The sequence below is a fragment of the Dendropsophus ebraccatus genome, chromosome 14, assembly GCF_027789765.1.
Source record: "Dendropsophus ebraccatus isolate aDenEbr1 chromosome 14, aDenEbr1.pat, whole genome shotgun sequence".
Taxonomy (NCBI): domain Eukaryota; kingdom Metazoa; phylum Chordata; class Amphibia; order Anura; family Hylidae; genus Dendropsophus; species Dendropsophus ebraccatus.
Genome location: NC_091467.1, coordinates 14,510,372 through 14,521,604, shown reverse-complemented (window position 1 = coordinate 14,521,604; position 11,233 = coordinate 14,510,372). Strand labels below are relative to the sequence as shown.

At 46.4% G+C, this 11,233-nt stretch overlaps 2 long non-coding RNA genes across 2 annotated transcripts; both read left to right on the top strand.

Moving 5' to 3' along the window:
• Window positions 1-5,587: 5,587 nt before the first annotated feature.
• Window positions 5,588-7,108, top strand: LOC138771632 (uncharacterized). Its single transcript, XR_011359663.1, has 4 exons — window positions 5,588-5,630; window positions 6,650-6,677; window positions 6,797-6,842; window positions 7,069-7,108. It is a non-coding gene; the product is annotated as an uncharacterized lncRNA (long non-coding RNA).
• Window positions 7,109-7,761: 653 nt separating this feature from the next.
• LOC138772822 (uncharacterized) lies at window positions 7,762-9,636 on the top strand. Its single transcript, XR_011359830.1, has 3 exons — window positions 7,762-7,856; window positions 8,110-8,158; window positions 9,150-9,636. It is a non-coding gene; the product is annotated as an uncharacterized lncRNA (long non-coding RNA).
• Window positions 9,637-11,233: the final 1,597 nt, after the last annotated feature.

The window sequence follows — 11,233 nt, the reverse complement described above, 5'->3', positions numbered from 1 at the left end:
ACTGACTAACACAGTCATGTAGAGGTAGCCCCAGCTCTACACAGGTTCTGTACTCCATATACATTACAGTGCAGTTATATCAGGTGACTCACAGGGGACGTCTTCTATGATCAGAGTTTTTCCTTTTTCATCCACTTCTTGATCCGACCTGGGCAATTATGAAAACTACTCTGAGACACAAATCCACAGAATCTGCCAGACAGACATATTAGGCTCCTCACTCTGACACCATCCTCATCTCTCTACTAACAGCACATCTGTATTGGCCCCTTTACTCCCTCATTTAATGAGTAGGCTGACACTATGTGATCTCCCTTATAGTATATGCCCCTCTCTATGTAGTCAACTATAGTACATGCATCCCTCTGTGCATACCCTATTGTATACACCCCAGTGTAGTTCCCCTTATAGATGGCCCCCCAATGTTTCCCCCTTATAGATGGCCCTCTTGTGTTGTCCCTCTTATAGATGCCCCCCATGTTATCCCCCTTATAGATGGCCCCCAATGTTATCCCCCTCATAGATGCCCCCCCCCAAAATGCCCCCCCATGTTAACCCCCTTATAGATGCCCCCCCATGTTACCCCCCTTATAGATGGCCCCTGTTATGCCCCATATAGGTGCCCCCCATGTTATCCCCCTCATAGATGGCCCATGTTATCCCCCTCATAGATGCCCCCCATGTTATCCTCCTTGGTAGCGGCTCAGTCACAGCGGCGAGCGCTGTGACCGCGGTTGCTACGCCACTGAGCACACACTGTGGACAGGTCTTCTTACAACACAAGTGCAGTGTGAGAGGCATCACTGGGCCCCATTATAGGCCGGGCCCCTGACGGCAATACTGCCAATACTGCCCAGATGGCGCCCCTGACTCCATAGGTCAGATGCAGAGCGCCCGGCCCAGAAAGTGTAAAGACTATCATTAAGGAGCGATGCATCTTGCACCACTGCTTACTGTAAAGGAGAGGTGATTCCCCTGTAAAGGAGAGGAATCCCCACTTTAAACGGGTGTTCTAGCAGCAGAGACAGAGAGGCAGGTGGTTGTTTGAACTTGCCACACCGCCCTTGGTTCTCCACGCTGCAGAGAATAGCTCCTCCAGCCTGCCCCAGATCCCTGGACCCTTCTCCAGGCTGCCAGCTCCCATGCTTCAGTATCAGTGGCCTGGAGATGGGTGGCGGCAGCCCGGGCAGGCTGGATGGGGCTGTTCTGTGCAGCGGGGAGAAGCAATGGCAGCGCTGCAAATTCAAACAGCCACTCGCTTCTCTCTCTCTGCTGCAGGGAACACCCATTCAGAGCAGGGATTCCCCTCATTATGAAAGGAATCCCCGCTCCTGTAACCTTGGTGATCCCAAACACCTCAATAACTGTCAGCAGAACATTTATCTCCCCTGATTTTGTTCGGATACCGAGGTGTTACTGTATATTGTACTGTATATTACAAGGAAAACATCGATCCTATTATAAGATTTGTTCTCACTTAAAGCCACTTTTAATTTTATTTCCTTTAAGTGGTGTCTCCATGTTCTCTGTTGGGTCTATAGAAAGAATAAGTTTCTGCATTAGTTACTAAGGACAGGTGTGCTGCTCTTTCTGGAAGAAAGTAGCTATGGTTTTCTAATCCCGAATGGCCCCTTTAAAGAAGTACTCAAGAGGAAAAAATGTTTTTAAATCAACTGGTGTCAGAAAGTTATATAGATTTGTCATTTACTTCTGTTTAAATATCTCCATTCTTCCAGTACTTATCAGCTGCTGTATGTCTTGCAGGAAGTAGTGTATTTTTTCCAGTCTGACACAGCGCTCTCTGCTACCACCTCTGTCCATGTCAGGAACTGTCCAGAGCAGTAGCAAAGCCACCCACATTATAATCCGCCACTGGATAGATAGATAGATAGATAGATAGATAGATAGATAGATAGGTAGGAGATAGATAGATAGATAGATAGATAGATAGGAGATAGATAGATAGATAGATAGATAGATAGATAGATAGATAGGAGATAGATAGATAGATAGATAGATAGATAGATAGATAGATAGATAGGAGATAGATAGGAGATAGATAGATAGATAGATAGATAGATAGATAGATAGATAGAAGATAGATAGATAGATAGATAGATAGATAGGAGATAGATAGATAGGAGATAGATAGATAGATAGATAGGAGATAGATAGATAGATAGATAGATAGATAGATAGATAGATAGAAGATAGATAGATAGATAGATAGATAGATAGATAGATAGGAGATAGATAGATAGGAGATAGATAGATAGGAGATAGATAGATAGGAGATAGATAGATAGATAGATAGATAGATAGATAGATAGATAGATAGATAGATAGATAGATAGAAGATAGATAGATAGATAGATAGATAGATAGGAGATAGATAGATAGGAGATAGATAGATAGATAGACATATAGATAGATAGGAGATAGATAGATAGATAGATAGATAGATAGATAGGAGATAGATAGATAGATAGATAGATAGAAGATAGATAGATAGATAGATAGATAGATAGATAGATAGAAGATAGATAGATAGATAGATAGAAGATAGATAGATAGATAGATAGATAGATAGATAGATAGGAGATAGATAGATAGATAGATAGATAGATAGATAGCCTGTGGCTGTGACTTCTGGCGCACGAGGAGCTCTCTGATGCGCGCGCTGCTGGGGATAGGACGGGACACCCCGGATGGCAGGTGAATTGTGTTGTGTTTTTTGGTGCGTGTTATCTGCACGGGGGGGGAGGGGGACCATCTATAAGGGGGGCAGAGGGGGACCATCTATAAGGTGGGGGGCAGAGGAGGACCATCTATAAGGGGGGGGGCAGAGGGGGACCATCTATAAGGGGGGAAGAGGGGGACCATCTATAAGGGGGGGCAGAGGGGGACCATCTATAAGGGGGGGCAGAGGGGGACCATCTATAAGGTGGGGGGCAGAGGGGGACCATCTATAAGGGGGGGGCAGAGGGGGACCATCTATAAGGGGGGGCAGAGGGGGACCATCTATAAGGTGGGGGGCAGAGGGGGACCATCTATAAGGGGGGGCAGAGGGGACCATCTATAAGGTGGGGGCATAGGGGGACCATCTATAAGGGGGGGCAGAGGGGGACCATCTATAAGGTGGGGGGAAGAGGGGGACCATCTATAAGGGGGGGGGCAGAGGGGGACCATCTATAAGGGGGGGCAGAGGGGGACCATCTATAAGGGGGGCAGAGGGGGACCATCTATAAGGGGGGAAGAGGGGAACCATCTATAAGGGGGAATAGGGAAGAGGGGGACCATCTATAAGGGGGGAAGAGGGGGGCAGCTGACATCCTCTGTGCTGCTGTGATCTCCCGTATAGATCAGCCCCCTCCTCTCCTGACATCCTCTGTGCTGCTGTGATCTCACTTATAGATCAGCACCCTCCTCTCCTGACATCCTCTGTGCAGCTGTGACCTTGGGGGGGGGGGGGGGGGGGGGGCAACAGCAGGAAACCAGGTGGCAATATGTTTATTGGGGGCAGCGGAGGTGGGGTGGACAATGCAGGAAACCAGGTGGCATTATGTTTATTGGGGCCAGCAGGGAGGGGAGGCTATATATCTCCTGTCTATATATCTATTATCGATCTATCTCCTATCTATCTATCTATCTATCTCCTATCTATCTATCTATCTATCTCCTATCTATCTATCTATCTATTTCCTATCTATCTATCTCCTATCTATCTAGCTATCTATCTATCTATCTATCTATCTATCTATCTCCTATCTATCTATCTATCTCCTATCTATCTATCTATCTATCTATCTATCTCCTATCTATTATCTATCTATCTCCTATCTATCTATCTATCTCCTATCTATTTATCTATCTATCTATCTATCTATCTATCTATCTATCTATCTATCTCCTATCTCCTATCTATCTATCTATCTATCTATCTATCTATCTATCTATCTATCTCCTATCTATCTATCTATCTATCTATCTATCTCCTATCTATCTATCTATCTATCTATCTATCTCCTATCTATCTATCTATCTATCTATCTATCTATCTATCTATCTATCTATCTATCTTAAGAAATATAGGCAGCACCTTGAATGCACGAGATAGGTGCCCGCAGACGGGTCCTGGACAACGGACCAAAGTAGATATGTAGCAAAAATACTCTGCAGCACTCGGAAGTTCTTGAGCAAACGTGACGTGGGTTTATTTAAACATCGTAAACACAGCAAACAAGAAGTAAAGAGACACGACGTTTCGGCGTACCTTTGGAAATTTTTTAATAATTGTTTTTCCTTTTCTCCTTTTATAGAAATTCATGACTATAATGATTGTGACACGGAAGGCAATACCCTTCAGATTGAAACATTCAAGCCTGCACAAGAAGTTCATCATTTACAAGTATTTACAGATTGCGGCCCGGTGGCCATTCACATTGTGCGTTCACATTGCGGCTAGTCTGAAGAAAATGGCCGCAACCCCGGGAGGTGATTCCGGCTGCCCGCTGGTGTGGATTCACATTCGGTGGGAGGGCTGGAGTCGTACTGGAGATCTCTCGCCCTATGGGAGGAGGGTCCCCGGCAACTCCAGGAGGAAGCGGCTTCGTAGCTGAAGACTATGCCTCGTTCAGACCTGTCTGAGAGTATACTTGCGGTAATTTAAGTATGTGCTACTGGCTTGGATTGAGAACAATTTGGGATTGCCTTCCAGTGAATATATCGTCTATACAAATTTATGATGGACTATGCCGATTCAAGTTTTTTTTCACTTTTTTGGTGATCACTTTTATGAATGGACACTTTACTAATCTATTATGCCGTATAGGCTCTTAAACATGGACATTAGCACACTCCAATCAGGTGATGGAGAGGAGTGGAATGGGAGTAACTTTCCACTGTGATTGACAGAATTTTGCACGTATCGTGTTTTGCAACTACTTAGCACAAATGTATTTAAGCTGTGATTGTTTGTGGCACTAGTACACTTGAAAATGGCGTAAGGTACGCCGAAACGTCGTGTCTCTTTACTTCTTGTTTGCTGTGTTTACGATGTTTAAATAAACCCACGTCACGTTTGCTCAAGAACTTCCGAGTGCTGCAGAGTATTTTTGCTACATATCTATCTATCTATCTATCTCCTATCTATCTATCTATCTATCTATCTATCTATCTATCTATCTATCTATCTATCTCCTATCTATCTATTATCTATCTATCTATCTATCTATCTCCTATCTATCTATCTATCTATCTATCTATGCAAATTACACCTAGCAATGATCTGGTATCTGATTGGCTGTCTGCTTTCTTTATGACATCACAGAGTGACATCAGCCACACATGATGACATACATGAATGATAAGGCGCCGCTGATCTCGGAATTTTTCAGAGTTGGAGTAGGAGTTGTAGTGTAAGTATCTCTCCCTCCCCTCCCCCACCCTATGCTCCGCCCTCTGCGCCCCCCCAAGCCCGGTGTCCCCCAAATCTCACACTATAGAGAACTTACATAGGGGAGTGATCCGCTAGATCCAAAAAAAAAACAAGAATTCGCACTAAAAATATATCATCTCTCTTCCTCAGGTTCTCGTGTTGTATACAGAGCATCACTATGTTTGCTATGAAGGTAAGGGCCTGTTCACACTGTCACATTCTCTATGTATCTCCCCCATGTGTCAGCCTGTAGGGGGCGCTGCACCCATCACAGCCGCAGTTACTTCCTCCAATCTCCACAATTCTTCCTATTTCTGACCATGAAGAGAATTGATGGATTAGAGATTGGGGAGATTTATCCTTCTGTCCTATAGGAAGATGCTTCTCACTGCCCCTAGCAGCCAGAGCTCCCATAGCAACCAATCACAGCTCAGCTTTCATTTTACCAGAGCAATGTGAGAAACGAAAGCTGAGCTGTGATTGGCTGCTGCGGGCAACAAGGAGAATCTTACTGTAAGATAGAGCCATAAATCTCCAGCAAGGTACCTGCTGTGTGTTTCTGGTGCTGCCCCCTGCTGGTCTCCCTCTGTTACTGCTGTGTGTTTCTGGTGCTGCCCCCTGCTGGTCTCCCTCTGTTACTGCTGTGTGTTTCGGATGCTGCCACCTGCTGGTCTCCCTCTGTTACTGCTGTGTGTTTCCGGTGCTGCCCCCTGCTGGTCTCCCTCTGTTACTGCTGTGTGTTTCTGGTGCTGCCCCCTGCTGGTCTCCCTCTGTTACTGCTGTGTGTTTCTGGTGCTGCCCCCTGCTGGTCTCCCTCTGTTACTGCTGTGTGTTTCTGGTGCTGCCCCCTGCTGGTCTCCCTCTGTTACTGCTGTGTGTTTCTGGTGCTGCCCCCTGCTGGTCTCCCTCTGTTACTGCTGTGTGTTTCGGATGCTGCCACCTGCTGGTCTCCCTCTGTTACTGCTGTGTGTTTCCGGTGCTGCCCCCTGCTGGTCTCCCTCTGTTACTGCTGTGTGTTTCTGGTGCTGCCCCCTGCTGGTCTCCCTCTGTTACTGCTGTGTGTTTCTGGTGCTGCCCCCTGCTGGTCTCCCTCTGTTACTGCTGTGTGTTGCTGGTGCTGCCCCCTGCTGGTCTCCCTCTGTTACTGCTGTGCTGTAAGTTGTTTGTCATTACAATGAAACTAACTCACTTCTCCCTGTTTTATCATTACAGAAATGGACCACAGTGTGCGACTTGCACTGTAAGTATCACCATTATCCTACGCCCCCCCCCCCCCCATCCCCCCATTATCTATCCTCCCCACCATCCCCCTGCCAGTCTCTCCATGATCCTCATCTCTGTTTTTTTTTTGTCTTACAGCTGAGGATCCAGAACCAGAACCCTGGGAGGAGGACCCTGATGAGTTGTGAGTATAACCCCCCCACACACACACATATACCACCACGTATGGTGACATCACATGTCCTGCCTAATGGGACCACATATCCCCAATGGCCTCTTATCTACCTATACCCCACAGCCAGATATATCCTTATGCCCGATGGTCGCTTATCTCCCCATACCCCACGGCCTGTGTATCACTAGTTCTGGAAGACTTGTCAATATGTTTCTTATTCTGGTTTCTCCTGCAGATGGCTCTTGGTGCTGCCTCCATACCCCCAGGTTGTCAGGTATGGTGGAGTCTTCCTTGTAGAAGGAAAAAAAATTCCAATCATCTGAATATTTTCTATAGATAACCCCATATAACTGCTGAAAGAAATTACTAATCATCGTTCTCTTTTTTCCTCTATAACAGGATTGACAACTTCAAGATAGATCAGGATGAAGGACCTGACGAGGCGTGAGTAACACCCCTTCTTTCACCCCTTACGCCCACCCCCACGGCCACTTATGTCCTTACACCCCTTGGCCCCTATCTTCTTATACCCCATGGCCACTTATCTCCTGGGTATTGTGGGTAGTTCTATGTATCACTAGTTGTGTCAATGTGTTTCTTCTTCTGGCTTCTCTTGCAGATGGCTCTCCTTGGTCCGTTCGGCTCCTCCTGCTTTCAGGTATGGTGGAGTCTTCCTTGTAGAAGGAAAAAAAATCCAAACATCTGAATATTTTCTGTAGATTCCATTTATGTTATGTTATCCTAACAAGTTCTGTTCTCTACCAGTGACGGCTTTAGGAAGAACACCTGGCAGCCCACACTGGAGACCATCAGGTAAGACCCCGTACTTTTCTATCAGTTATCACACTTACATTGGTGCTAGAGACTGGCATATTGTTTCATGTACTGTCATGTACTGACTGATATATGTTTCATGTACAATAGGGAGGAGACCAAAAAGGATATGGCAAAGGAGCTGAAGAAGGAGCGGAGAGAGGAGAGGAAGTCGAGACGAGCTCTCAAGAGGGCGAGGAGGCTGGCTATGTAAGTAGAGAGATGCAATACACTAACATACAGACACATAATAGATCACACCACCATATAGACATCTTACTGCCCCAATAGAAGACACTAACACAAAACCTGTGTGCACACACTATATATCTGAACACACAGGCGCCATCTAGTGGTGCCAATCATGGGACATATCCTGCTGCACAAAGAGTCGGTCAGTGCGTTCCTCCCCCGGGGGTCTCTAAAGTTTCTTTATGTCAGTTTTCTTTTTGTTATTTCTTAGGATAAGATCATTCTTCTGCTGCTGCGATCCGGTCACCGTGGTCTAAAGCGTGAGTATACAAGATCCTACTGTAGTCATTCCACACAATGCTCAGCTAGTGATAGATTTTACCACCCACACATGAGATGCGATCAGCCGCTGAGTGGCCGTTTTCCCGCTCCTCGGCTGATCACTGAAACCTTTACGCCTGACGATTATTGGCCGTATGTTTTTAGCAACACTCCTTGCCAATAATCGGCCCGTGTAAAAGGGGCTTAAGCCCAGCACATTGTCCTACACTTACACATTTAGAGTGTTACTTGTTTGCGTTTTAAGAATGGGTTCACACACAGTATGACCATTCAGTGTTAGTGAAGTTCATCCTAGCCGGTACCGCAGTACTGGCCGTATGAACTTCATTTCTTTTGAATTGGGATGTAGGCACGTTCAGTTGTGTCCGCATCCCAATTCACCGCAGCAGACAATGTGAAGTGCGGCTGGAGCTGCACTTTCCATTATGTGAACTGTCAGTGTTGTGCTGCCGTTATTCAATGAATGGGGGCCGCACAAAACTGACATGTCAGTTTTTCCTACAGCCACTAGAATTCCTGGCCGGAGTGTATACTAAGTGTATAAACTCCGATCGGATTCCGTTAACTTCAGTGCAATGTAAATTTTCAATTAATCACGGCAGTTGTTGCAAATTGCCACAACGGCCATGATTTATTGAAAATTTACATTTTGTGGACACTGTGTTGCTGGGGTCATTAGAAGATGCTAGACATCATAGACCATATAAAGGCAGGAATTAGTATGGAGTGCCCAGAAATGGACCCTCTATAGTTATGGCTGGTTGCCCCCCACCTATCGGCCATTACTGTGAGGTTAGAACTTGTGACATTTTTTTTTACAGCTTATTCAGTTCTAGTCCTAGAATATTCTGTAGGAAATTATTCATTTCTTCATCTTTATAAAGAGCCATGAGATGTGAGCTGTAATAGAAGTATAAAGTATACGTCACCTTTTCACATCATTGTTTGGTGTCTCTCTGCTCCATACAGATTTATAACAACATCTGGCATCACCATCTAGAATTACCATCTGGCATCACCATCTAGAAATACCATCTGGCACATTTTAAATATCACCGTTACCATCCATCTGTACCATCTGGCATCTTTACCATCTGGCATTCTAACAACTGGCATTACCATCTACCATCTGGCATTACCATCTATAACATCTGGCATTACCATCTATAACATCTGGCATTACCACCTATAACATCTGGCATTACCATCTATAACATCTGGCATTACCACCTATAACATCTGGCATTACCATCTACCATCTGCCTCCTCTCCGCATCTGGAATTACCATCTTCCTCCTCTCCGCATCTGGAATTACCATCTGCCTCCTCTCCGCATCTGGCAGGCACTGCTTATACTGTGCTGAATATACATTGGCTGGCAAGCACACAGCAGTGGCCCATGAATGATGACCGACAGCCCGGGTACTTCATGTACTTCATCCTCGCTGGATTTCGTGCTGCAGTTAAACCTTTAACAATCGTTTTTTAATAAATGTTTTTCTTCAGCTGTATGTTGTGTTACTTGTTTTGTTGCTGCTCATATTAAACTTAGTGAGATCATCTAAAACAGGGAAGGGGCAGGGTCGTCTTTCCCATTGGGCAGGAGGGTAGGCAGCTGCCCGGGGACCCATCACTTTTAGGGCCGTATTACACAGCCCGATATTTAGGAGCAAGTGAGCGACAACCTGTCAGGTCAGTGCTCGCTTGCTCCTCCTTCCCCGCTTGCTGTCAATGCTATTACACACACCAACAACGAGCGGGATAGAAGGGGAGGGGGAGCTGCCGGAGGGGCTGCTGAAGGTAACCCATAGAACAGTGTTTCTCAACCTTTTTAAGCCAAGTACCCCCATGCGACGAGATGCTCCAGCCGAGTACCCCCAAGGATGCCAAACTTTCCCTCAGGATAGATTCACATGTACGTTTCACAGTGAAATCCACTGTGATACTCTGCACTGTTATGGCCTATGGCTCTGCATTCCCATCCTGCTGCGAGAATGTAGCCACAGCCTATTTACCTTATTAGCTGCCGACCCTTAACAGATCCTGCTTACCTGCCTGTACTTCCACCTGCTTCTCTGGCTCCCGGATCACTGACAGCCCGCTCATCCAATCAGTGGTTACGGTGGGACTGGGCACTGACTGACTGAGCAGGCCGTCAGTAAACCGGTTGCCATAGAAGCAGGTGGGATATATCCCATAGAGCTGGATATGTCTCCATGCAGCCAGATACCTCCCCCATGTAGTCAAGAGGCCTCCTTCTATATAGCCAGATATCTCCCCAATGTAGACAGACACCTCCTCCTATGTAGCCAGATACCTCCCCCTATGTAGCCAGATACCCCCCCCCATGTAGCCAGATACCTACCCCTATGTAGCCAGATACCTACCCCTATGTAGCAAGATACCTACCCCTATGTAGCCAGATATCTCCCCAATGTAGCCAGACACCTCCCCCTATGTAGCCAGATACCTACCCCTATGTAGCCAGATACCTACCCCTATGTAGCCAGATACCTACCCCCATGTAGTCAGATACCTCCTTATATGTAGCAAGATATCTCCCCATGTAGTCAAGATACCTCCCCTATGTAGCCAGATGCCTCCCCCATGTAGCCAGATACCTCCCCCATGCAGCCAGATACCTCCCCCATGTAGTCAAGAGGCCTCCTTTTATATAGCCAGATATCTCCCCAATGTAGCCAGACACCTCCTCCTATGTAGCCAGATACCTCCCCCTATGTAGCCAGATTCCTTCTTATATGTAGCCAGATACCTCCCCCCATGTAGCCAGATACCTCCCCCATGTAGCCAGATACCTCCCCCCATGTAGTCAGATACCTCCCCTTATGTAGCCAGATACCTCCCCCATGTAGCCACATACCTTCCCCATGTAGCCAGATACCTCCCCCATGTAGCCACATACCTCCCCCATGTAGCCACATACCTCCCCCATGTAGCCACATACCTCCCCCATGTAGCCACATACCTTCCCCATGTAGCCAGATACCTCCCCATGTAGCCACATACCTTCCCCATGTAGCCAGATAGCTCCC